The following is a 27847-nucleotide window of genomic DNA, read 5'->3' as shown; positions in this document are numbered from 1 at the left end:
GGGAACCCTGAGATCATGGCCAAAGCTGAAATCAAGAGTCAGATCCTCACTGACTGAGCCACCCAGGTGCTCTGAGATCTGTTGTCTTAGGTAGATTTGGGCTTAAGGTCACACGTACACCTTAAGAGAACAGTTCTATACATAACTTGTATGTTTGGTGGCAGTTTTAGTTATTATAATGAGGTAAAAGTAACTGGTGGTCACTCTGGTTTTCCTTGGGTCATCTCGAGAGGTAGGAGTCAGGGGTTAAGCTCAAATTGAGCAGGCTCAAACTCTTCCTCAGGGCAGTCATTACCTTTTGTTGAATGCTTTCTGTTTCTACCACAGGATGCTATGCCCATGGGGTGTTTTGCTTCAAGTAAAAGATAAGGTGGAAAGAAGAGGGTAAGTAAAATGAGGGACTAAGGTCTGTGGGCACAAGCAGGTAAGCAATGAAGGTCTGGTCTCGGGTTCCAGCTGGTGACATTAACTCCCTCTGAAACAGAGGGTTGTCGAAAAAAAACACCAGACACTGAGTAGAAGTGAGGCAAGATTTTATTCATGGCCGGGCAAACCTGATCTCCTGATCTTAAAGAGAAAAGTGCAGAGAATGGCCCCGAACAAAGGTAGCAGTGAGCTTATATGGATTTTAGCAAGTCAGAATACATCATTATTTGGTTAACCAATTACAATTTATAGCATTTCACAGTAGGCAATTATATTGTGACACACAGACGTTAGTTTTGGCGGGAACCTATCAATTTAAAGTTCTTTGTCCTAAGAGGGTTTAAAATGACCAGTCATAGTTAGACACCTAAGATACCGTGGGGCAGTGAGTTCGTGACTTTTTACATGTTGATCTTGCCTAGGCCAGATCTTGGTAGAAGGTGTAGGGGAGCGTTTTGCAACCTAAGTTATCTATTTAGCAAGCAGGCGAGGTCACAGAAGCGAGATAGGGCAGTTAGTAATTTTTGATAACCCTAAAAGGGAACTGCATAAGCTTTTATCTCAATTATTCATGAAAGGTGAGTTTAAGCCAAACTTATATACAATAAGCTTTCTGATATCTTGTAAGTTGACCTATTACACCTCTTTCATCTTAGGTACCATTATGACCTCTGCCTATGTCCACTTGGTAACTGTGTTATTTATTGCAGGGACCACTGATATTCAGGGATGTGGCCACAGAATTCTCTCAGGAGGAGTGGGAATGCCTGAACCACAGTCAGCAGGAACTGTACAGGGATGTGATGTCAGAGAACTATGGACACCTCCTCTTGGGCGAGCATAACTCCTTCCAGACTTCCCAAACACCACTCAAGTGTTTTGTTCCTTTCTTTGAAGACAGTTTCTTGGAAGATTCCTTTTTATGAGAGTGGAATTCATATCCTTGCAGTAAGGGGAAAGTTACTTATTTGTGTGTAGAGAGAAAATTCTTCCTAGTGTTTCCTTTTCAGCTTTTGCTTCCCCTTCCTTAAGGTAGCATCATTTCTGTAGATTAATGGCAGTTCTAAACATTGAGTGACATAAAATGGTATTTCCCATGTCTTAAATACCAATTTCTACTCACTGAGGTAGTGGTAGTGATGAAGTTTTGGGGTGATGGTGGGGTGGTCCAGAGCCGACAACCAAGAAAGAATTCTTGAAGATGTCTTTGGTGCAAAAAGGTGATTTTATTAAAGCATGGGGACAGCACCCATGGGCAGAATAGTTACACTGGCGTTGTGACAGGTAACTCATTATATACCTTCAGGTTCGAAGGGCTTCAGGGATAGAGTAAGTCTCTAAGCAATTTTGAAAGCAAGTTTTCCAGGACTTTGAGGGGCTAGCTGTTGCTAGAGAAGCACCATTTATTACTGTTTAGTAAAACCTCAGTCATGAGACCCTTTGAATGTATATTGGGAGGCCATAAGCGTGGCATATGATTGCCAGCATATATCTTGGGGCAGTTGAGATAAAGGAAGTATACTTACAGGATCCTTGAGGTTTGATTAATGTTAAGCTAAGATTCTCTTTTGCTCCCAGCGAAGTGTCATTATTGAGGCAGCTGATGTCCTAGGGAAGGTCACTCTGCCTGTTTCAAGGACTTGGGAATGGACTATAGGCAGTAAGGGAATTTAATTTTTCATTTGCCTTAGTTTCCCACATCGCCACCACAGCAAGCACTTAAACCTTCTTACATCTTGATGAGGGTGATATGAGGACTCCAGGAAACAGGGTCTCTAAGTTTCCAGAAATTAAGCTATGGATAAGATTGCCTCTTTCTTGCAGTTTATTAAATGATCTGTAATCTAAAGGAGGTTCCTTTCCTGCATGACTGTGATCTCTATCAGTTGCTTTCTTTCCTTTCCCTGGTTCTTGGACAACCAGAAGCATCTGAGGAATATCATACATATACCACCTGGGGTTGGGGTGTTGTTAGCCTGTATTTTGCCCTTAGCTTGCTCCACACTCCCTTATTAGTATTCAAAAGTGAAGGTCAAGATCTGAACATGGGACATTCCTCCTGCATGTTCCACAGGGGTTGTTGGGCTACAGCATTTGGGAAATCATTTTCCAGAATTCTACAATGTCCTTTCTTCTCTACTGAACACAATAGTGGATTGAAAGATAGAATCTCCATCAACACTCATATTCCTTTAAAAAAAAAGTTTATTTATTTTTAGATAAAGAACGCAAGCAGGAAAGAACATGGGGAGAGGTAGAGAGAGAATCCCAAACAGGCTCCTCACTGTCAGTACAGAGCTCAACTTGGTCTGGATCTCATGAACCATGAGATCATGACCTGAGCCGAGATCAAGAGTCAGACACTAAACCGACTGAGTACCTCTGGTACCCTAAATATTCCTTTTTTTTCTATAAACAGGTCTCATTGTGTCAAAACAAGGCCTGGTCATCTTTTTGGAACAAAAGTTCAAGCATTGGAATGTGAAGCAAAAGGAACATTAGCCACTCACCCAGGCAGGCAGGAAGGAATAAAGCAGATGATAGCGGTGAGATCCAAATGTGAAGGAGGAAGAGACACCGTAAGAAGTCATTCGAGTAGTTCTCTTTGAATGCAAATTAGTCTAAGAAGCCTAGTTTTATTCCTCTCCCTCTCACAGAGGGACATCTGCTATCTGATATTATCAACCTCTCATATTCTCTAAGGATTCTCTTTCAGCTGCAGTGATGGTCCATCACATCCACAATGAGGGGCCAGGAGATTCCCCTTGGAGTGTGAGGGCCTCCTTAATCTGAGAGCTTCTCAATTGCTTTGAGGGCCCCTGAGGAAATCTTCATATTTCTGAGGATCTCTGTGCTAACCCATTTATAAGTTCTGTTTTGCTTTGTGTTGGCAGTGTGTCAGGGTAGTGGTGGCCATGTTGGGTTTTGGCGCAGAAACCCTGGAAATAATGAAGACAGATATCACATGTTTTCTTCTTTATGCTTTACAATGCTATGGAGGCTTTAATCCTAATCATACAAATCTGGGACTCAGTAATTTCATTACAAAGCACCTCCCTAAAATGAGAAAATCTAATCCTTTATTTGACTTCCAAAGTTCATTTTTCTTTGTATTAACTGAAGTTAGAAATTTCCACTCTCTGTGTTCCATTCCTCCATGAGGAAATAATTTAATGTATCTATTTGTATCCTAGAATTCCTAAGGAAATTAATACCAGGGGAGGTAGAACATTTAGAACTGGAAATACGCAGCCTATAATCAATTTTAAGTTGTTACTCTAGTCATTCATAAATGCATAATTTTATAATTTTGTATGATATGAAGTTACTTTTCATATGTGTTTTCACTTTCTGATTGTGTATGAGACTCACCTCTGAATTTTTATTTTCTTAATTTTTTTAAGTTTATTTGAGAGAGAGTGAGCAGGAATAGGGCAGACAGAGAGGTGGAGAGAGAGAGAATCCCAAGCAGGCTCCACCCTGTCAAAGCAGAGCCCAACATAGGGACATGGGGCTTGAACTCACAAAACATGAGATCATGACCTGAACTGAGACCAGGAGGCAGGTGCCTAACTGACTAAGCCACCCAGCTGCTCCTCATCTCTGAATTTTTAGAACAAAAATTCTGATATGACGTGGGCATGTTGTTATAAGAAGTGAGGTAGATAATTAGTAAAATTCTCATATTTAAAAAAGTTTTGTTTAGAAATGAAATTTTACTTTAGGAAAAAATTAATCATTTGGTTTTTCTGAAGGTAATCTGAAATATTTATTTTTCTGAATTTAATCCCAAATATCTATTTTTTTCTAAAGCAATTGCTGGTATATTTTACAATGTTTATGGTGTTTCTTTATTTGGAAATTAAAGGTATTGTTTGTCTGCTTGGTACTAGGAATGGATTATAGCCCTACTTTCATTGTAACAGGAGGAATATATTTGAAACATACTACATTTTTAAATGTATTTCCAGTGCTTATTCATAGAATTTTTCATTAGAGTCTTTTATGGTTGATTTCAATGAATATTCTTTACTATTTTACTATCAGTGAAGACATGGAAATAAGTCAAAATGTTTGCTCTTCATGGATACACAGTTTAAAATTATATAGAAGGTTTCCTTTTAAAAATTTATCTCTTTTACGTAGTATTTTGGGGGTTAAATTTTGTTATTCTGGTTTTGCAATCCCATAATAATATGCCTTCTTCTGTTCTTCAACAGCATTATTTTAAATTCCACATATGAGTGAAGTCATATTTGTCTTTAACTGACTTATTTCGCTTAGCATAATATATTCTAGTTCCATCCACGTTGCTGTAAATAACAAGATTTCATTCTTTTTTTTTTTTAATTTTTTTTTCCAACGTTTTTATTTATTTTTGGGACAGAGAGAGACAGAGCATGAACGGGGGAGGGGCAGAGAGAGAGGGAGACACAGAATCGGAAACAGGCTCCAGGCTCTGAGCCATCAGCCCAGAGCCTGACGCGGGGCTCGAACTCACGGACCACGAGATCGTGACCTGGCTGAAGTCGGACGCTTAACCGACTGCGCCACCCAGGCGCCCCAAGATTTCATTCTTTTTGATCATCAAGTAATATTCCAGTGTGTGTGTGTGTGTGTGTGTGTACTCTTTATTCATTTATCAGTCGATGGACACTTGTTTTTTTCCATACTTTGGCTATTGTCTTTAGTGCTACTATAAACATTGGGGTACATGCACCCCTTAGAAACAGCACTCTTGTATCCTTTGGATAAATACCTAGTAGTGCAATTGCTGGGTCATAGGGTAGCTCTATTTTTAATTTTTGAGGAACCTCCATATTGTTTTCTAGAGTGGCTGCACCAGTTTGCATTCCCATCAGCAGTGCAAAAGCGTTCCTCTTTCTCTCCATCCCCAGCAACATCTGTTGTTGCATGGGTTATTAATTTTAGCCATTCTGACAGGTGTGAGGTGGTATCTCATTGTGGTTTTGATTTGTAGTTCTATGATGATGAGTGATGTTGAGCATTTTTTCATTAGTCTATTAGCTATCTGGATGTCTTGTTTGGAAATTGTCAATGCAATTCTTTTGCCCATTTCTTCACTCGGTTGTTTTTTGGGTGTTGAGTTTGATACGTTCTTCATAGATTTTGTATACTAACCCTTTATCTGATATGTCATTTGCAAATATCTTTTCCCACTCTGTTGCCTTTTAGTTTTTCTGATTATTTTCTTTTCTGTGCAGAAGCTTTTTATCTTAATAAGGTCCCAATAGTTGATTTTTTGCTTTTGTTTCCCCTGCCTCTGGAGACATGTCAAGTAAGAAGTTGCTGTGGCCGAGGTCAAAGAGGTTGTTCCCTGTTTTCTCCTGTAATATTTTGATGGCTTCCTGTCTTACATTTAGATCTTGCATCCATTTTGAGTTTATTTTTTCTGTATGGTGTAAGAAAGTGGTCCAGGTTCATTCTTCTGCATGTCACTGTCCAGTTTTCCCAACACCATTTGCTGAAGTGACTGTCTCTTTTACATTGGATATTCTTTCCTATTTTGTCAAAGATTATTTGGCAGTATGTTTGTGAGTCCATTTCTGGGTTCTCTATTCTGTTCCATTGATCTGTGGGTCTGTTTTTGTGCCAGTACCATACTGTCTTGATGATTATAGCTTTGTAACACAGTTGTAGTCCAGAATTGTGATGTCTCCAGCTTCGGTTTTCTTTTTCAGGATTGCTTTGGCTATTCAGGATCTTTTCTGGTTGCATACAAATTTTAGGATTGTTTCTATGCTCTAGGATTCATTCTAGCTCTATGAAGAATGGTGGTGTTATTTTGGTAGGGATTTCACTGAATATGTAGATTGCTTTGACAATACTGCTTTGACAGTAGTATTGACAGTTTAACAATATCTGTTCTTCCAATCCATGAGCATGGAATGTGTTTCCTTTTTGTGTGTGTCTTCTTCAATTCCTTTCATAAGCTTTCTATAGTTTCTAGTGCATTGATTTTTCACCTCTTTGGTTAGGTTTATTCTTAGATATTTTATTGTTTTTGGTGCAGTTGTAAATGGAATAGATTCCTTGATTTCTCTGTTTCTTCATTATTGATGTATAGAATTTCAACCAATTTCTGTGCATTGATTTTATATCCTGTGACTTTGCTGAATTCATGGATCAGTTCCAATAGTTTTGGGGTGGAGTCTTTTGGGTTTTCCACATAGAATATCAGGTCATCGGAGAATAGTGAAAATTTGACTTCCTCCTTGCTGATTTGGGTGACTTTTATTTCTTTGTTGTGTCTTATTGCTGAGGCTAGGACTTCCAATAATATGTTGAATAACAGTTCTGAGAGTGGACATCCCTGTCATGTTCCTGATCTTAGGAGTAAAGCTCTCAGATTCTCCCCATTGAGGATAACATTAGCGTGGGTCTTTCATATATGGCTTTCATGATCTTGAGGTATAATCCTTCTAACCCTACTTTTTTCAGGGTTTTTATAAAGAAAGGATGTTGCATTTTGTCAAATGCTTTCTCTGCATTTGTTGAAAGGATCATGTGGTTCTTATTTTTTTTCTTTTATTAGTGTGATATATTGCTTGATTTGTGGATATTGAACCAGCCCTACATTCTAGGAATACATCCCACTTGATCATGGTGAATAATTCTTTTAATGTATTGTTAGATCTGGTTGGCTAATATCTTGTTGAGAATTTTTGCATCCATGTTCATCAGGAAAATTGGTCTGTAGTTCTCCATTTTAGTGGGATCTTTGGTTTGGGAATCAAGGTAATGCTGGACTAATAGAATGAGTTTGGAAGTTTTCCTTCCATTTCTGTTTTTTGGAAAAGCTTCAAAAGAATATGCATTAACTCTTCTTTAAATATTTGATAGAATTCCCCTGGAAAGGATCTGGCCCTGGACTCTTGTTTTTTGGGAGATTTTTTTTTTTATTACTAATTTGATTTCTTTACTGGTTATGGGCCTGTTCAAATTTTCTTTTTTTTTTATTATGAAATTTATTGTCAAATTGGTTTCCATACAACACTCAGTGCTCATCCCAATAGGTGCCCTCCTCAATACCCATCACCCACCCACCCCTCCCTCCCACCCCCCATAAACCCTCAGTTTGTTCTCAGCTTTTAGGAGTCTGTTTTGGCTCCCTCCCTCTCTAACCATTTTTTGGGTTGTTCAAATTTTCTATTTCTTCCTGCTTCAGTCTTGGTAGTTCATATGTTTCTAGGAATTTGTCCATTTCTTCCAGATTGCCCAATTTGTTAGCATATAATTGCTCATAATATTCTCTTGTTATTGTTTGTATGCTTGCAGTGTTGGTTGTGATCTCTCCTCTTTCATTCTTGATTTTATTTATTTGGGTCCTTTCTTTTTTCTTTTTGATCAACTGGCTAGGGGGTTATCAATTTTGTTAATTCTTTCAAAGAACCAGCTCCAGGTTTCATTGATCTGTTTTACTGTTTTGCTTTTCTTAATTTCCATATTGTTGATTTCTGCTCTAATCTTTATTATTTCCCATCTTCTGCTGGTTTGGGGCGTTATTTGCTGTTGTTTTTCCAGCTCATTAAGGTGTAAGGTTAGGTTGTGTATCTGAGACATTTCTTTCTTCTTTAGGAAGGGTTGGATTGCTCTATACTTCCCTCTTAGGACCAACCATTCTGCATCCCAGAGGTTTTGGGCTGTCGTGTTTTCATTTTCATTGGTTTCTATGCACTTTTTAAATTACTCTTTAATTTCTTGGTTAAATCATTCATTCTTTAGTAGGATGTTCTTTAGTCTCCAAATATTTGTTATCTTTCCAAATTTTTCCTTGTGGTTGATTTTGAGTTTCATAGTGTTGTGGTCTGACAATATGCAAGGTATGATCTCAATCTTTTTGTGCTTGTTGAGGGCTGATTTATGTCCCAGTTTATGATCTATTCTGGAGAATGTTCCATGTGCATTTGAGAAGAATGTGTATTCTGCTGCTTTAGGATGAAATGATCTGAATATATCTGTTAAATCCATCCAAGGACCTTCCACAACATTAGGTAATTGTGGTTTCAATGTACTGTGAATTTTGTTATAGGCTGACGATTGTCATCTCAGTGCATTTTAAGACAGTGTGAATTTAACTAAAATATAAAACAGCTTTATGCCCTTTACCCATAAAATTATGTATGTATTTGCCTGTATAAATATCACCCATACATACTTTGATTGCGACTCATGTTGTTCATTTCTTTCCTTGGTTAGTGTTCTGTGAATGTTGTGTCATATCTAAGGGAGTTGTCATAATAATAGAATTTCATGATCTACTGGTAAATTTATATTCCCTTTGCATGAGAAAAACACTTTTTGTGAATTGAAAGTAATTTTTAAATGTTTATTTTTGAGAGAGAGAGAGAGAGACAGAATGTGAGTGGGGGAGGGGCACAGAGAGAGGGAGACACAGAAGCTGAAGCAGGCTCCAGGTTCTGACCTATCAGCACAGAGCCTGCTGTGGGCTTGAACCCATGAACAATAAGATTATGACCTGGGCTGGAGTTGCTTAACTGACTGAACCACCCAGGCACCCCTGAAGGTAATTTTTTAAAAAAAATTTTAATGTTTATTTATTTTTAACAGAGAGACAGAGACAGAGCATGAGTGGGGGAAGGGGCAGAGAGAGAGGGAGACACCGAATCTGAAGCAGACTCCAGGCTCCGATCTATCAGCACAGAGCCCGACTTGGGGCTCTAACTCACAGATCCTGAGATCATGACCTGAACCGAAATCGGACGCTCAACCAACTGAGCCTCCCAGGTGCCCCACCCCTGAAGGTATTTTTAAACATTTTATACCATGGTATCAAGTTTAGGTATCATTTTATCCCTAATTGTGTCATTATACCCATGACATGCTTTGATATCATTCTCATTAACTTTTATGTCCTCCGTATGTATTTTCATTCTCACCTTAGAGATTACTTAAAACATCTCAAGGTTATAATAAACCATCATAAACTGACATTGTCCATTACATGCAAAATCCATACTTGTCATCTCCAACCCTGTACCCAACCACTATCACGAATTATTTTCTTTATGTTTTATACTTTATTACCTAGATAGGATTTTTATGCTTTTATTTGAAAAATAATTGCTAGCAGAAATGAAAGCGACATGAACTACCCAGTTACAACACTAAACATCTCTATAATTGTGTAAATGTTTAAATTTAGCAGAGAGCTACATGTTGTCATGTGGTTTCAGTTACTGTTTAGAATCTTTTTATTTCAACTAGAAGAACTTCCTTGAACATTTGTATAGGACAGGTCTACTGGTAAACTTGGGATGGGGCTGGTTTCACTTGGGAAAATCTTCATTTCTACATTCATGGAAAAGAACTTTCCTAGATAAAGCATTCTTGGTGGATATATTTTTATCCTTCATTACTTGAATACATTGTCCCACTTCTTCTTTATTCCCGCACTTCTTCTTATAAGGTCTGCTGAGAATCCCACTAAGAAGAGAGCTTAAGCTTCTTAAAGAAGCTCTCTTGTATAAGATGAGCTGCTTTTGTCATGGTGTTTAACAATTATCACTTGTGATTTTTGATATGTTAATTATAATGTGTCACTGCGTTCAGGTCTTGATATGTATCCTCCTATGAATTTACTGAACTTATTGAATTTCTTCTTTCCATATAGTTGGGAACTACAAACCTTTAGTTGTTTATGTAGTCTCTTTCACTCTCCTCTCCTTATGGGGAGTGAGATTTGTTCATGTCCCATGAGTCCCTATTCTTTTCCACATTTTCCTTTGGTTTTCATAGAGAATTTATAACAAGGAGTCTTGCTTGTCTGATCCTTTCTTCTGCTCGATCAAGTCCGTTGCTGTCCTGTTAGTGTATTTTTAACTCAGTAATTGTACTCTTCACCTCCCAATTCTGGGTTGTTTGTTGTACCTTGTCTCTTTGGATTTTCATTTTGTTCATGCATAGTATTCTGATATTATTTAATTACCTACCTGTTTCCTCTTCTTTCTCCAAGAGCATCTTTAGGATATATTTTTTTAAGATTTTATTTCTAATTCATCTCTTCACCCAGTATCAGAGCCCTGAAATCAAGCATCACACCCTTCACTGACTGCACCAGCTAGGTGCCTCATTTATGATCATTTCTTGAAATCTTTGCCAGGCAATTATAAGTTCTTTATTACTTTAGGGCCAGTTTTAAAGATTTATTTTAGGGGTGCCTGGGTGGCTCAGTCGGTTAAGCATCCGACTTCGGCTCAGGTTGTGATCTTGTGATCCATGAGTTCGAGCCCCATGTCGGGCTCTGTGCTGACAGCTCAGAGCCTGGAACCTGTTTCAGATTCTGTGTCTCCCTCTCTCTGACCCTTCCCCATTCATGCTCTGTCTCTCTCTGTCTCAAAAAATAAACATTAAAAAAAAAGATTTATTTTATTCTTTTATTCATCTGATTAGAATGTATTTTTCTATTTCTTTTTATACTTTGTGATCTTTCCTTGAGATTTGGGAAGTTAAAAAAAAAATCCTCTGGGCACAGGCTTATCAACTTGCTTTGTAGAGGAAAAGATAAATAACAGTAATTCAGTCACACATGTACTGGCCATTATCATGTCTGAGGTTTTGAAATTTCCCAGTTTAAGAAAGTGTAGTTACGTGAGAGTGCGTGATACCTTCAATCTCTCAGCCTTCACCTCTGTAGTTTCCATTGTTTGAAAAAATACTCATCTTCTGTCTGAGCAGCCACCACAGTGCATTCAGAGAGTGCTGTCAGTCCCTTGGCTTTGCATGTCCTCCCAGACAGAAACAAGCCCTTCAGGCAGCTGCCAACAAGCCAGATCATTGAACATACAGGTCAGTCTTTTGTTTCCCTCCTTAGAGGAGGTAAGAGTTTTCTCACAGTCTTGCCATGGAGTGCCAGAGAGGGTGAGCAGCTGTAGTGGGCAAGTTTCACAAACTTTCCTTGTCTCTTTGATGTGGTTCTTTTTCATTTGTACTTGTTTAGGTGTGCTGTGTTCTCCCAACTGGCTTCTGGAGCATTCCAAAAGGTCATTTGGTCCATTTTTAATTTCATGGAACAGCAAAGTACTGGTATTTCCTATTTCTCCATTCTGCTATGTCCTATGGATGGGTAAAATTTTCTACATTATCATTTTAATATATATAAATGTAGGTTTAATAAGTGAGATAACTTCTTTTCTATCTTGTAGTTGCATCTTTCCATAACATCCTAGCCTTGTTGGCAATGATTGTCAAAAAAGATTAATTCCTTAGACTTAATTTGGGAAGATCTGGAGGCTGTGGCCCTGAGTATTTATGCTTCTTTTTTAAATCTATTTTTTAATTTACATCCAAATTAGTTAGCATATAGTGAAACAATTATTTCAGGAGTAGATTCCTTAAGCCCCTTACCCATTTAGCCCATCCCCCCTCCCACAATGCCTCCAGTAACTCTCAGTTTGTTCTCCATATTTATGAGTCTTTTCTGTTTTGTCCCCCTCCCTGTTTTTATATTATTTTTGTTTCCCTTCCCCTATGTTCATCTGTTCTGTCCCTTAAAGTCCTACTATGAGTGAAGTCATATGATATTTGTCTTTCTCTGACTAATTTCACTTAGCATAATACCATCCAGTTCCATCCACATAGTTGCAAATGGCAAGATTTCATTCTTTTTGATTGCTAATACTCCATTGTATAGATATACCACTTCTTCTTTATCCATTCATCCATCTATAGACATTTGGGCTCTTTCCATACTTGGGCTATTGTCAATAGTGCTGCTGTAAACATGGGGGTGCATGTGTCCCTTCAAAACAGCACACCTGTATCCCTTGGATAAATACCTAGTAGTGCAATTGCTGGGTTGTAGGGTAGTTCTATTTTTAATTTTTTGAGGAACCTCCATACTGTTTTCCAGAGTGGCTGCACCAGTTTGCATTCACATCTGAGTATTTATACTTAATGAATGACAGCAATAATTATGGGGGGTGGGTAGAGAAGGGTAGAAATGATATTATGATGGATATGACAAAACTGGCTGTATTACCATGATGAAATCCTTACTGACAAAAGAGGTCAAGGATATAAAAATTGGAGGCAAAACCCAACATTAAGTCAGTTATGTTTGCAGAATACTGTCTTTGAATGAAAGGACCCAAATCCATTATTAAAATACATATTCTCTGAAAGGACATTTGGAAATTCTGGAAAATCACCTAGTCCATGCTGAAAGTAATCATTCAAACCATTTCATATATAACATGGGTTTAATCATTCACTGAAACACTTCTGAAAGTTAGACATTTAACAATGGAGATAAAAATCCTAAATGTGATCGGGGTGCCTGGGTGGCTCAGTCAGTTGAGCATCCGACTTAAGCTCAGGTCATGATCTCGTGGTCCATGAGTTTGAGCCCCACGTTGGGCTCTGTGCTGACATCTCAGAGCCTGCTTCAGATTCTGTGTCTCCCTCTCTCTGCCCCTCCCTCTCTCACGCTCTGTCTCTGTCTCAAAAATAAACATTAATTTTTTTTTTTAATTCTAAATGTGATTGATTTGACAAGTTCTTTTTGGAGGGTTCTTGATTCTTCAACCAACACACAATCCCTTTTCGTTCCAAAGTCCCTTAATTTTGATAAACATGGTTGGATGTTGGAGAACAAGAAGCCAGAGACACCGTAAGAATGTCCTGAAGGAAAAGGACAGAGCAGCTAGAAACTGAAAGCAGTTTCATTCCCAGGATGGAAAGCCACTGGGACTGCTTGTTCTCTCCAGAAGGCACCAGGCCTGGGGATGAGAATGTGTTGTCTGATGCCAGATGTACTAATGACCCAGTATGGAATACACTGCAGGTACGTGACCCGTCAAGACGTCAAATACTATGTTGTATGTGCTTGCTGTTATCAGACAATTTGTAAAAATAAAAGAGGCTTGAGCCAGGGGACCAATGCTTCGGCTCCTGAAGAGTCTTAGCCCCTGCTTTCTAATTTTCTCATCACCGTACATTTAGGACCTGTCTCTCTGGTGCCCCAACAGGGACCTGAAGGTGGACATGTGCAGCACCACTGAAGAAATGCCCAGGGAACTGAAGGGAACTTTAGAGCCAGAGAAGCTCCTCCTTCGGGGTTTCTGCAGAGTAAGTACTGGGGATTCCACCCCATCTACTTATAACTCACATATTCAGCTCTTGCAGACTTTATTAAAGAGCTCAGGGATAAAAGTGAAATGTTCCCGTTTTGAGGATTTGTTTTATTTAGTAAAGAAACATTGTTACTGGTTTACTCCCTCTAGCAAAAATGCTTTGAATCAGAAACAATGGAATTTGGTTTTACGTGCTTTGCTCCTTGCTCATCAGCATGGAGAAACCATCCTTCTCTCCCTATGGTCTTTATGTAATTTAAGTTCCCTGGCGTGGCAGCCCTTGCAGTCAGAATTGGGGAAAGACAGGGGTATTGGCCCTTGCAACACTTCACTGGCTGAAAGTAACCATGAGCTTGTAGATAATGAGGACTCAGAATCTGAGCCGCTACCCCCACTACTGGAGGAATGGAAACCTACTGGGTCCCAGGTTAATAGCCCAGAGACAATTGTAGTTCAATCTCCCTGGTGGTGTAGTGGTTAGGATTCTGTGCTCTTACTGCTGTGACCAGGGTTCAACTCCTAGTCGGGGAACCGTGGCCACTTAAGAGTCATAGATGCTGATTTTAAGGTTGAGATTTTAGTAATGGAGAGTAATTCTGTTCCTTATCGTGTCATGGCGGGAGATTGCATTGTTCAACTATTGTTGTTGCCTTACATTGTTTTAAATTCCACACTGATCTAACGGCAGGGAGGGTTTGGATCTACCAGAAAACAGGTATTTTGGCAAACATTTCTAAAGGACAGAAGGCCTGAGATGACCTTACGAATTAATGGAAAATTGTTTACTGGCCTGGTAGACTCAGGAGCTGACAGCATCACCATCCTTGCTTCTAAGTTTTGTTCTAAGAATTGGTGACTTCGACCTCTATCCGCAGTCTTTCTGGGTGTAGGAAAAGCTGCCGATATCCAACAGAGTGGATATCTGAAATTTTTCTATGTAAAGAGCCTGAAGGCCAGGCTGTTATTCTCTAGCCTTATGTTACTGATATAGCTATTAATCTGTGGGGAAGAGACCTATTAAGTCAATGGAGAACATATATTAATATTCCCTATGTTTCCCCTGCTGCAACCAATATTATGTCCAAAATGAATTATAATCCATTAAAAGGGCTTAGACAACAAGGAAGTGGGCCTATGGAGCCAATTACTGCTGAAATGCAGCCTCCTTATATGGGCCTGCGATATCCCATATATCCTGTGCAGAATTCAAGTTTAGTGTAATTTTGAACATACATATATACATAACTGTTCCTGAACAACGTTATACTTTACCATTAAAATGGTTAACAACTGCCCTGGCGTGGGTGGAACAGTTGCCCCTTCCAAAAGAGAAGTTAGAGGTTTTAAGGCAATTAGTGCAAGAACAATTGGATGCAGGTCATATAGAAATGTCCACCAGTCCATGGAATTCTCCTGTGTGTCTGATAAAGAAAAAATCTGGAAAATGGAGAATGTTTACTGACTTAAGAAAGGTAAACGAGGTGATACAACCCATGGGACCTTTGCAACCTGGGCTCCCATCTCCTATGATTCCTTAGAACTGGTCATTAATTATAGCAGATTTAAAAGATTGCTTTTTCACAATTCTACAGCCAGATAATAGAGAAAAATTGGCTTTTTCTGTATCTTCATACAATCATATGGCTCCTGTGCAATGCTAACCATGGAAAGTTCTTCCACAAGGTATGCTTAATAGCCTTACTATGTGTCAGCATTTTGTTAAATCGGCCACTTTCACAATTACATATTCAGTTTCCACAGGCATTGATTATCCATTACTTGGATGATATTTTTTTGCTGCAGAAACACCTATACAGGTAGAAGATCTTTATCAGGCCACTAGATTATTGTTACCCAAATACGACCTAATAATAGCACAGGTTAAGGTGCAAACCCAAGATCCTTTCCTTTATCTTGGTGCAAAAATTCACAAGGCAACCATCATTCCCCCAAAAGATAATTTAAAGATAATTTAAAAACTTTAATTGATTTCCAGAAGTTATTAAGAGATATAAATTGGTTGCAACCTGCTTTGGGTATCCCAACTTATACCTTATCTCATCTTTTCTAAACATTAGCCGGTGATCCCAACCTTAACAGCCCTAGGGTCCTCACAAAAGAGGCAGAGGCTGAATTACAATGGATTGAAAATCATATTCAAAATTGTCAGCTCATTTATATTTGACTTAATATTCCTATTCAATTATTGATTTTTCTACTCCACATTCTCCAACTGTGGTCTTATGGTAGGACAGGGGAATCATTGAGTGGCTGTTTTTACCAAATAAGGACACTAAAACTCTTACCATATATCTGGATAAAATTGGGAATGTAATTTGGAGAGGCCGATCCTGATTATGTGTGCTTAATGGTGACGATCCCTCCTCTATAATTGTTCCCTGATCAACAAATTAATATGGCTTACCAAACTAATATACAAGGACAAATAGCTTTGTCTGATTATGTAGGGAAATTATACAATCACTATCCAAGAGACAAAATTTTGTCATTTCTCAAGGCTACATCATGGATTTGGCCAAAGCTAGTTTGAGACTGGCCTTTGACAGATACTGACACGTATTATACAGATGGAATTGGTCATGGTAAAGCTTCTGTACATGGCCCTATTTCTAAGACACCCTGTACATCTACCCAAAAGGCTGAATTAGCAGCTATTATAGAATTGTTTCATCTTGTACCTGCCTCCCTCAATATTGTGACAGATTCACAATATGTGTGGTTCACAGTCATAAATATTGAAACTGCACATATTGTTCCACAAAATGAACTACATCTTCTGTTTTTGCATTTACAAGAATACAGTATAGGCAACACCCTTTATATATCATTCGTATTTGCAGTCATTCTAACCTTCCTGACCCATTAGCGTTATGAAATTCCATCGCTGATGACTTATTACAAGGCACCTTACAAATGGCACAACAGAAGCATATGCTTCACCCTACTAGTGCTCGAGAACTTGCCCATAGACATGCTGTAACACATGCTCAGTCAAAAGATATTATTAGGGCCTGTCCTTCTTGCGAGCCCTTCACTGTGGCTCCATACAACTCTGGAGTGAATCCTCGTGGACTACAGGCAAATGAACTTTGGCAATCTGATGTTACCCATATTTTTGCTTTTGGTAAGCTCTCTTATGTGCATTTTACTATGGATATCTTCTCCAGATATATCTGGGCCATGGCACATACCAGAGAAAAGGCTTTGCACATTATTGCTCATTTCCTTAAAACCTTTGCAATTCTAGGTATCCCACAATACATTAAAATTGATAATGGCCCCGCATATATATCTCATAAGGTGGCCCACTTCTTTGCAGCCTAAAAAATTACTCATCTTACTGGAATTCCCTATAACCCTCAAGGTCAAGGGATCATAGAACATACTCATCAGGTACTTGAAAACATGTTAATTAAACAAAAAGGGGTAGGAGAAGGACTTAGACCTACACCACGGAAACAATTACATCGTGCCTTATATACTTTAAATTTCTTGGACATACAAAGACCCCATACATGTCCTGCTGCTGAGGTACACTGGCACAAGCAAAAGGTCACCCCTGTTCACCAGCCAGTATATTGGAAAGATGAGAAGGGACACTGGGAATAGGGAGAGGTTGTTGTGTGGGGCAAAGGGTATGCTTATGTCTCTACAGATCAAGGCTACCAGTAGTTACCCAGTTGCCGGTTGAAACCCAGGCATGAGAAGATCCAAGCAACTTCGGTCCGACATGACCCCACTAGTTGAAGAGTTTTGCAGAATGTCCATCCAGAAACCAATAATTGTGCCCAATGCACCACACCCTCTTCTGAGGTGCACTAGGACCGCTCAACCTCCTACTTGGGGACAAGTTAAGAGGTTGACGCATGATGTTGAAAAAATATTGATGCAGACTTGCAGCCCACAAACTCCTGCTCACCTTTTCCATATGATGCTCTCAGCTACCATTACTACAGTAAACTCTGATCACTATACTTACTGGGCTTATATCCCTCATCCACCTCTCAATCAGGACGTAAATTAGTATGACTCCCCTGTGCCAGTATATACAAATGACACTGAATGGATACCTGGACCATTTGACAGCAGAGGACCCCCTAGGCCAGATGAAGAAGGTACTGTTATGGATTATTATACTGTAGGGATTGAAGGTCCTCATATATGTTGTGGTTATGGGAAATGGCCTCAAAAGTAAGCCTCAAGCATGGCTATCTATTATTAAAAATGGAACCCAGCACAAACCTATTTTCTTACTATCAGCCCATTCTCTGATTGGCTCCAATCTTAATGACACTCTTCCAATACTTCCATCTTGTGCTACTCATACACTGTCAGAATGGAATGGATGGGTGACTTGGGAAGCATGTAGAGGGGAGATAGGTCAAGTTCTTTTAAATACTTCCTATGGAAGCATCATTGATTGGAGCCCTTTGGGCTCAGCTTGCCTTAAAAATATGTTACGAAACCTACGATGGTATGTTCGTAATCATACTATCAGCACCACTGCTAATGGCTCAGTTGTTCGGCATGGTGGGGGATTTTCTGTGCCCAGTCCTCAGTTACAACAAGGACCATTACAAAAGCATATATGGAAATTAACTGCTGCCCTTCACCCTTTACATACCTGGAAGGGCACGTATTACAAAGACAGCTCCAACAATATACTACTTTGTCCTTCACAGGCAATAGTACCAGGTACATATGGGCTTGCGTCCGTTTGCCATACACACTATTAAAAGGACATAGTTTGGAATGATTCTGAGGCCCTTATAACCTGTGTTAACTGCTCATTATACACTTGTCTTAACAATTCCATATGCTTTAATCGGTCATCCGAAAGCTTGTATTTACTTGGAGCACACACTGGCCTGTGGGTGCTGGTTTGCAGGTCTCCACCATGGCAATATTCTCCAGAAATGTATCTGATGGACCAGGCTCTACAGCAAATTCTTTATCAATCCCTACAATTTGTTGGAATGCTTGTTGAAGCTATTATAGACATTATTGCTGTCACTGCCACCACAGCTACTGCTGTTGTCTCATTGCATCAATCTGTGTAGACAGCACAACTTATGCAACAATGGCATGAGAAATCACACCAACTTTGGAAGACAGAGAGGGATATTGACAGTAGAATGTCCAGAGAAATTGCAGACCTACAACAGGCTGTGATATTTCTGGGAGATCAATTAGTGAGCCTACAAAGGCAACTATCATTAAAATGTGTTTGGTATGCTACATCAGTATGTGTAACCCCAGTACCATTTAATAACACCAAATTTCCATGGAATCATGTTAAGAGACACTTGCTTGGGCAATCTAATGTGCCCATGGACATTTAACATCTGCAAGCAGAGATATAGGAGACTTTCAAAACAAGTCTGGACATGTTATCTGGTTCTAAGATCTTAGAAAGTAGATCAGAGGGATTGGGAAAATTAAACCGTACAGAGCATATTAAGATTTTCAGTTTCTCTACCGCTATTCTGTTTGTATTAATATGCAGTGTATTTATATTTGCATGTACAGTCTGGTGCTGGGGAAAATGAGCCTGTCAACGTACCAACCGACAGTTTGGGCTATGCAATGTCCTTCTCCAGTCCATTGTATACAAACAAAAAGGGGGAGATGTTGGAGGACAAGAAGCTGGAGGCACCGTAAGAATGTCCTGAAGGAAAGGGACAGAGCAGCTAGAAACTGAAAGCAGTTTCATTCCCAGGACAGAAGGCTGCCAGGACTGTTCGTTCTCTCCAGAAGAACATCATATGGGCACCAGGCCTGGGGATGAGAATGTGTTGTCTGGCACCAGACGTACTCATGACCCAGTATGGAATACACTACAGGTGCAGGACCTGTCAAGACGTCCAACACAATGTTGTATGTGCTTGCTGTTATCAGTCAATTTGCAAAAATAAAAGAGGCTTGAGCTAGGGGACCAATGCTTCAGCTCCTGGAAAGTCTCAGCCCTCTGCTTTCCAATTCTCTCATCACTGCACCTTTAGGACCTGTCTCTCTACGGTTACCTAGTCCATGCTAAAAATAATTATTTGAACCATTTCGAAAATAGGATTGCATTGACCTTTCCGTCAAATACTTGTGAAAATCATAGATTTAAAAATGAAGGAAAAAAGTGCTAAGTGGTTTCAATTTGAGAGGTCCTTCACCAAGGAGTCAAACCCACAATCCTACCAGAGCATTGTTAATGGAGACAGAACTGTACAATGCAGTGAATCTGAGAAAACAGTTTAACCAGGGTCAGCTGTTAACAATGTCTAAGGACTCATTTTCCAGACAATCATTATGAATCATTAAGGGGGTGATATTTATCAAAGCTCCAATCTTACTATATATAAGAGTATGCATATGGGAGAGAATCCCTATGAATATAATGAATGCAGGAAAGCTCTTAACCAGTCCTCCAACGATGACGATCATCAGAGGACTCATGTGGGGAAAAATCTCATCCAGATGTCATAAACCTGGGAACGTGTTTAGTCAGTCCTCAAGACTAAATATACAAATGGTACTGGTAAGAAAAGGTACATTTGGAAGGAATGTGGACAAACCTTTGACTGACACTCAACTGTCTCGTCATCAGCGAATACATACTTTTGAGAAACCTTACAAATGTGAAATATGTGGTTAAACCTTTATGGCTCACCACTAAATGGACATAGGCAAATCCACACTGGAGAGAAACCCCTTAAGATACAGATGTTCGTAATCCTTACACAAGCTCTAATTGAGGTACCTGGGGAAACACCACCAACACTTGTGGGAAGAAAAAAAGTGTAGGTTTGAAAAGTGGTAAGCATTACATGAGTTAAAGAAACACCCTATTCATATCCTTCCAAAACCAAACTGAGGGAAAACCTTATTGTCATTCTTCCAAACACCACCAACCTAAAAACACTCAGTCACACCAGTGTGAGACTAAAGTGACTAATGGTCACTTTGTGCAGGGTTTTTAGCTAGTTGATATTCAAAAATCTATTTCGGTGACTTGAGGGTTGGGGAAAAAAATAACACTAAATGACAATATGAGAAGGACTTATTTCCAGATTTTTATGTGTGTGTGAAATACTGTTGCAATGAAAGTCATGGTCCTTTACTGTAACCTGTAGACAGTAGTTTATCAAAACCAGCTTGTACAGGCTAATAAATCTTTTCCATAGTAATCTGTTTCCTCACCTCTTGCTATTATACACTGCATTTTTTCATTCATATGTTATTTATTTTACCTTATTATCTGGTATTTTAATCTCTAAGTAGGTTGTCCTTTCAGGCAGGTTACCATAATACCCCTCTGTAAGGTTTCTGATATTAATTTTGGGGCAGTTTTTGTTTGTATAAAATTGCATTCAAAAATAAGGGAAAATACTGAATCCAATAAATCACTGTCTTTCCTTTGTTTCCACATCTCTATAAAAACTTTACCACTATCTTCCACAGAAGGAACATGTCTAACCATTTGTACAGACAAAAAAGTAGTCAGCTAACTCTTGAAAATATGAACACGTACCAGTTCATCTTTTAACACCACACAGTACCACCTCTCATTTTGAGCACCTTTCCCACATGGTCTGAACACCTTGCCCACTCACAACGTGGGCATAAGACTCAGTAGGACACCTTTCCATGCCTCTCTCAGCCCACTTTTACACATGCGCATAAGACACTGATGTGATTCGGCCCTCATTTCCCCAGCCTTCACTTGTGGTAATGGCTCCCCACAGCACCTGCACAGATAGATTTTGGCCAAATGCTGCACATGTGCACAGAGGATTTCTGTGCACGCATTGCCCCTCTCAGGGCCAAAACCTGTAATCCTGTGCTCCTCCTTTTACTGGCCCAGGCCTCCAGAGCACCAGCCTTTAATTTCTTCTCAACCAAGCCCACACACCTGAGTTTACGTTTCAAACGTCAAGGGGTCACAGTCTCTGGCCAGACCAGTCCTCCCTCATACCAGTGTTATCACACCCAAAATTTTTGATGCTTTCTCTCATTTCTGCCTTTGGTATTATCAAACTTCACACATGTGCACAAAGAGAATGCTGGTGAACCCATCAAGTTTGGCACCTCACACAATGAAGGGGAACCTGAGAAGATAGGGAACAGGGACCAGCCATTCAGGATCACCGTGCGTGATATAAACGCTTAGGCGTCCATCAGTCCCATCACTGGAGTGAACCTTCTGATGTTCCCAGATTACTGTTTCATACTTCAGGGCTAACATTCTGGGCATGGAGCTCAGGTGTCCTGGAATTTGCATCTGGAACAGTCCTTCTGTCTACAGGTGTGTGTGGAGCCTGACAGAATTATCCCTTCAGATTCTATCAAAAAATGACCTGTTTGAGGGGTGCCTGGGTGGCTCATTCTGTTAAGCATCCAACTTCAGCTCAGGTCATGATCTTGAGGTCTGTGAGTTCAAGCCCTACATTGGGCTCTGTGCTGACAGCTCAGAGCCTGAAGCCTGCTTCCGATCCTGTGTCTCCCTCTCTGCCCCTCTCCTGCTCATTTTGGGGCTCTCTCTGTCTCTCAAAAATGAATAAATGCTAAAAAAAAATTTTTTTTAAGTGACCTGTTCCACCACGAAATTGACCTCTATGGCCCCAGTGCCAGTCCCTGATCCTCCCTTCTCAGAACAGCTCAGAGAACAGAGTTCCTAGCAGCTCCACCTCCTGGATAGCCCATTGATATCCACACTTTCCTAAGGCTCAGACTAGATAAAGGATTGTAAAGAACTTACAATTTGGTGAGTACATTTCATCTTTCTGGTTCAAACAGTGCTTGCAACATAACACATAGCATCCCACCTTCCACTCCTGGAATGTCCACTGATTTTCAACACATTAAAATAGACCAAATACATAAATGCAAATGATTGATGCATCAAATTTCCCTCAGAGGTTCTACCCTACCCTTTGTGTCTCCCATCTGCTCTCTATATTTGTGCCTCCACATCCGACATGGTCTTCAAGAGTACTGATATTACAAGAGAAGAGAAACAATCTCTACTCCCAAGAAGGCTCACCCAGGATCCAACCCTCCTGGAAAAATGGACATAGTGTACACAATTCCCAGGGTTTTAGGAAGATTAACTCACACAATATACGTCAGATTCCCAGGCCAACTTCTTGAACACAGTGCAACCTCATACACTTGGAGCATGTAGAAGATACTCAATAAACATCCTCTTTGTGGATGAGTACACATGTGTACCCCAAAGAGCCATGTTCAGACCCATTGCCTTATCCTTTCCTTTCCCAATTTGCAAGGTATGAGCAGAGAATGCCATCTTTTTTAAAGCAGTTAGTAGTCGGGGCGCCTGGGTGGCGCAGTCGGTTGAGCATCCGACTTCAGCCAGGTCACGATCTCGCGGTCCGGGAGTTCGAGCCCCACGTCGGGCTCTGGGCTGATGGCTCAGAGCCTGGAGCCTGTTTCCGATTCTGTGTCTCCCTCTCTCTCTGCCCCTCCCCCGTTCATGCTCTGTCTCTCTCTGTCCCAAAAATAAATAAACGTTGAAAAAAAATTAAAAAATAAAAATAAAAAAAATAAAGCAGTTAGTAGTCTTCACTGAAAACGGCAGTATTTGTGTTCAGATAGGATGGTTGGGTATAACAGATTCAGGTGTGCTCTTCTGCTCTCTCTAGTGCTACTGGAAATAAAGTCTGGGGACAGCAACCTCAATGCTTGTGAAAAGTAAAAATTAATGGGGGCACCTGGGTGGCTCAGTCAGTTAAGTGGTTGACTTTGGCTCAGGTCACAATCTCACTGGTTCCTGAATTTGAGCCCTGCATCGGGCTCTTTGCTGCCAGCTCAGAGTCTAGAGCCTGCTTCAGATTCAGTGTCTCCCTCTCTCTGCCCCTCCTCCACTCACACTCTCACTTTCAAAAATAAACATTAAAAAAATAAAGAACAAATTAATGACCTTCATCTAGACCTAAGGAGTCAGGATACCTGAATGTGGGGCTCCAGAGTCTGTTTTTAATGGGAACCTCAAGTGATTTGTGTATACATGGAATTTTGACAAGCAATGTTTAAAATGTCATTCTCAGCTTTGGCTTCATAGTGGGATCCCCTGTGTAGTTTTTTTTCAACTCCCATCTCTAGTGTCCCAACCCCAAAGATTCTGGCACTTAGTCCTTGATGGAGCCTAGTATTAATTAGGTGTTAATGAAGTGGCCCCATTATTCCACTGTGCAGCCAATGTAAATGATGAGGCTCCCAGTACATTTAAGAGCACAGAGTACTGGGTTTGGTCAATGGGGAAGCCTATCTGGATAGGGTTGCACTGTATAAGATTTCATAGGGGAGCATCAATCCACCTGACATTCCTGATGTTGTACCAGCCTTTGTGTCTGTCTCCAGGAGACAAGTGCACCCATAACTTGGACAGGAGTAAATTACATTGAGGCCTTCACTTAGAATCTATGTGTACAGATTTTCACGTGCTCCCAAAACCAATGGAAAAGCAGACATCACAGAGACCCTCAGTGGCCATGGGTGGCTTTTGGATTTCACTGTGAATGTCATAGAAGATGATGATGGAACAATGTTCCAATGGAACAGAGGGTAAGCCTAAGAGGATGTAGGAGCATGGCAAGAGGGAGACAGGAGAGATCCCTCTGTGACCACCAGCAAAATAAACCTAGGTTTCCAGAATCATTCCATTCAATCTGAGTTTCCCAAACCACATTTTATTTTTTTTTTCCTTTTTTTTTTTTTAATTTTTTTTTTTCAACGTTTATTTATTTTTGGGACAGAGAGAGACAGAGCATGAACCGGGGAGGGTCAGAGAGAGAGGGAGACACAGAATCGGAAACAGGCTCCAGGCTCTGAGCCATCAGCCCAGAGCCCGACGTGGGGCTCGAACTCACGGACCGCGAGATTGTGACCTGGCTGAAGTCGGACGCTTAACCGACTGCGCCACCCAGGTGCCCCCCCAAACCACATTTTAAGGTTGAGTTATCTCCTTTGACTTTGGTCCCTCACCTGTGTCATCTGCTTCATTCATTCCCACTTACCTTGGGTGTATGGTTACTGTCTCCCTTCTCTTCATATGCCAGGGCTCTTTCCTTTTTCCAGGAACTTGATCAGATCCACTCTGGAGATAGCAAGATGTGCAAAAAGGTACATGACCCTGGCTGGAAAATCTACAATTTCAAATCCAGCACTATCCTCAGTAAGATGTTACATTACAGAACGATATGGAACTCATTTCTCCAAATGTTGTTTCCTGATGGCCTCTTTAGAACACTTAGGAAGCCTTTTCAAAGTTCAGCCACTTAACTCCACCTCAAAGCACTATTGCATAAAAAAATAAGGACGAGATATCAGATTTTAAAATGTGGGCAACAGAATCCTATGCCATTTAGTTTCTAGAATTATCACTAATCTACAGTGATGCTTACAGAGAACCTCAGGGAAGAAGAAGGTTAAGTCAAGATAAAGCATCATTAATCCTTCCTTACACCAACAAATACCTGATTATTTCATTGAAATTATGTCATTTGTGCCAAGTTACATTTGTGCCAAGGATTTTAAAACCTATTCACAAATAGTAGGTATATGATGCTTGTTTCCTTTTGCTGAAAATAAAAAGAAGTAATGATGGAGAATACATCTGTTATACTGTGCAAAATAAAATTGCATCTCAAGAGATCAAGGTTTCCTATCAATGAAACTTTTATCTGCAAGGGCCAGGATCTCCTGTAAACAAAGGTGAGAAACTTCATTTTCAGGGGTATCCATCAGAGAGACCCTAATCCATGTGAACAATATTAACATCAGCTGTAATGAGACAAATTGTTATCAGTGGCCTCATGCATGTAGAAGGACTCACCATTGTTTTGATAGAGTTTCCGAAGGACAAAACAAACAAACAAAAACACCACAAATCATAATAGGATACCAATCATGAAAATATAGAAGGTTTTTGCAAATTTCAAGCCACAGATTCCTCCCATGTCCTATAGTATTCAATCCATTTTAAATAGTAAGCCTTTGAAACAATCTAGACAAGAAGGCTATTTTTTTTTTTCCCCAGAACGCTGACTTATTCGGGGCCAAATAGCCATCTTATCTGTTTGTTCATGTTCTTTTGGTTTTATATTTATTTTGAATGTGAGAGAGAGAACAGCATAGGGGGAAAGGAAGGCAGAGAGAAGCTGTGCTGACAGCAACCTGTCACAGGGCTTGAACTCCAACCTGTGACATCATGACCTGAGCTGAAACAAAGAGTCTAATGCCTAAATGACTGAGCCACCCATGAGCCCCTGTTTGTTCATGTTTTTAATCTAGTTTACATAGACTCATGCCATACCCAGACACAACCTAAATATTGTATAATATCATCCTTCACTGGGGTCCCAAAACACAACCCATCTCCCAAGAGAATCTTGGGTATCAACACATCTCCATATTGATCTGTCGCCGAGGGAATTATTTCAAAGTTCCAAGTCATAAATTCATGGCAGGAATTTTTCATGCTGTATAGAAAGCCTGGTTGTAGAGAATAGAGAGAAGGCCTGGGAACATAATTTAGGAATGTCCTAAAGAGCTGAATTTGACTATCATGAAAGGAATAAATACTGGTCCAAAACAAATTTGTTAGGCAGGACCATCAGAGATAGAGAGGTAAATGTTTGCAATTTCTAAATGCATAGCATTTCAGTAAGAAATGAGGACACAGTCCCTGAGCTAAGTCAAGACCAAATTTACCTGAGAAGCACTAATTTCTTCCTCCCTGTCTGCTCTTGAGTGCTTTCTGGGGTGATGGCATGTGGAGAAATCATACCTGTAGACCTTTACACAGCCTCTTCATCTGCATTCATCATCTCAAAGTGCAGAAAGGGCTGCCCCCTCTTTGACTTTGTCACAGGAAAGATTCAGAAAAATGGAGCTCTTGCGTGGACACTTACCTGTGAGTTTCTCCTTCCCAGTTTCAGGTGTCCTCCCCTCCCACAGACAGCCACACATCCTGCCACAGCTCAGAGAACGTGGGTTGCACTAACTTGCCCCTTCCAAGTCCACGCCAAACAGACTATCATGGTCTTTTCTACTGAAAGGCCGACGCTGCCCTTCCAGATATGTCTGCGAGTCCTCGTGCTTCACCCTGGCCTCACCTGAGAAGTCACCTGGAGCTCATAGTTAAAGCAGCACCGATGCTCTCACCCTGACCAATAGACAGACTCTGGCAGAGGGCACAGGTGATACTGGTTCTTAAATCTCACCATGGAATGCTTATTGTGAACCCAGGCTCATAAGCAGTTCAGTGCTTTCAGATTTTCATGTGCATATAAATCATGTGGTGTCCAGGTCCCATAGAAGAAATGGTGATTCCGCAGGTTTGGAATGGGGTCCATGAATCGGCATCTTCCACCAGTTCCTTGTTAGTGCTGATGCTGCTTCCCGAGACCCATGTTTATTGGCGCTACTCTAGAGAATGCAGGCACAGCACACCTGAGCCGCCCACAGCCACCATCTGACTCAACACAAACAACTCCTGCTGAGTTCCCAGGCAAGAGTTTACCACTTACTTTCCACTGTTGTGAGTTTACTGTTTTTCCCAGCAAAGACCACTATCACCATCCTGCAGAACAACATGCTTTCACAGCACTTTAAAGTTTACTGAGAGAAGGCTCTGGAATGCACTAATGTCTGAGCCAGTCTCTATTTGGAAAACAACACGTATAAATCAATTATTGCCATGTGGATCAAACACTAATTTCCTGTTTACAAGGAAGTTGTGATGCACCATGTAAGGAACTTCACATACATGATGTGATTTAATCCCCATAATATCCTGCAAGTGGCCACTAGATGTCCCACAATAACCATGAAGATGTAGATACTGTGTCTGACCCATTTGCTATCTTCTGTTTCCCTATTGATTGAAAAAGAACATTTGCATATCATAGGAGTGAAATATGGATGAATTGAAAAATGCAGAAAAGAAGGTTAGATTTGAAGTTCAGAGAGTTCATTATTGTGTGTGACTTTTATTTAAACTATCAAAAGCTATGACATCCCCTCATTTCAAATTATAGGGTTAGGTTTTGTTGTTTTGTTTGTTTTGTTTTGTTTTGTCTTGTTTTGTTTTGTTTTGTTTCAGTAAAGCATATATAGGCTGACCCCTAAAAGAGAAGTTTGGAATCCAATTTCAGCAATAACCAGCAAAGTCCAAGAAATCCTCATAATTAGTGCTTAGTCTTAGGTTTGGACTTACACAGGATGCCTCAAAGTCTAGCTGGATCCAATTCTAGTCCTTGTCAGGACTGTGG

The 27847-nt window shown here is 40.1% G+C and overlaps 1 pseudogene; it reads right to left on the bottom strand.

Moving 5' to 3' along the window:
• Window positions 1–26924, bottom strand: part of LOC125153241 (KRAB domain-containing protein 5-like) — a 68962-nt pseudogene extending 42038 nt beyond the window's left edge.
• Window positions 26925–27847: the final 923 nt, after the last annotated feature.

This window comes from Prionailurus viverrinus, chromosome E2 (genome assembly GCF_022837055.1).
Source record: "Prionailurus viverrinus isolate Anna chromosome E2, UM_Priviv_1.0, whole genome shotgun sequence".
Lineage (NCBI taxonomy): Eukaryota > Metazoa > Chordata > Mammalia > Carnivora > Felidae > Prionailurus > Prionailurus viverrinus.
This window is presented reverse-complemented; position numbering and strand designations above follow the sequence as displayed.